The sequence below is a fragment of the Schistocerca serialis genome, chromosome 3, assembly GCF_023864345.2.
Source record: "Schistocerca serialis cubense isolate TAMUIC-IGC-003099 chromosome 3, iqSchSeri2.2, whole genome shotgun sequence".
Classification (NCBI taxonomy): Eukaryota; Metazoa; Arthropoda; class Insecta; order Orthoptera; family Acrididae; genus Schistocerca; species Schistocerca serialis.
Window position 1 is genome coordinate 851661377 of NC_064640.1, and position 1250 is coordinate 851662626.

The following is a 1250-nucleotide window of genomic DNA, read 5'->3' on the forward strand; positions in this document are numbered from 1 at the left end:
GATTGTATTAAGATGGCATAAAATTGATGGATGTGCAGATGAATAAATAAAACACCAAGAGTCTAGTTTCGAACAGAAAGGGATTTGTACAAATGGAGGAGGGTGATATGATCTGCTGCCCCGGAAGTACCACTTAGAACACGTAAGACATTAGGATGCTGGGTACAGCGTTCAGCCAGATGAGACACATGGGAGGACCAAGAAAGTTTTCTATCAAGCATGAGTTCAAGGAATTTCATAATTTCAGCAAATGGAAAAGCAACAAGCCCAAGATGTAAAGATGGTGGAAGAAACAGATTGCACTACCAGAAATTCATACAAACTGTTTTGTCAGTGGAAAAGCGAAAGCCATTGTCGATACTCCACGAGTAAAGATGCTCAAGACATGGCTGAAGATGCTGCTCAAGGATACAAGTATGTGGAGAACTGCAGTACATCGCAAAGTCATCGACAAAAAGTGAGCCTGTGATGTCTGGTGGGAGACAGGCCATTATAGGGTTAATGGCTACAGCAAAGAGAACGATGCACAGGACGGAGCCTTGAGGCACCCCAGTCTCCTGGATGAAGATGTCTGACTAGGTTGTATCCACACATATCTTGAATACTTGGTCTTTTTAAAAATTTCTGAAGGAAACAGGGCTGGTGGCATCGAAAGCCCCATGTGTATAGAGTACAGAGGATACCAGCCCTTCAGCAGGTGTCATGGGCTTTCTCCAAATCAAAAAACAAAGTCACCATTGGGTATTTTGGCTGAAAATGGTTAATGACATGAGTTGATAAAGTGACGAGCTGGTCAACAGCAAAATGATGCGCTCGAAATCCACATTTTGCAAGGGTTAGTAGATTGCGAGGTTAGAGCCACCATACCAACCAGCCATTAATCATACATTCTATCATCTTGCAAACACAGCTGATGAGAGAAATGGAGTGGTAGCTAAAAGGAATGTGTTTGTCCTTATTGGGCTTAGATATGGGTATGATAATGACTTCACGTCAGCATCTGGGAAATGTGCCATCTGCCCAAATGTGATTGTGTGTATGAAGGAGGAAGTGCTTGCCCTCAAGAGAAAGGTGCTGCAACATCTGAATGTGAACATTATCTGGCCCTGGGGTGGAAGATCAGGATGAAGTGAGAACATGATCTATTTCCCCCATGGTAAAGACAGAATTGTAGCATTCACTCTTCTGAAAGGAGGAGGGTATCATCTAAGCCTCCTCCACTCGTTTTCGAGGGAGGAAGGTGGGGTGAT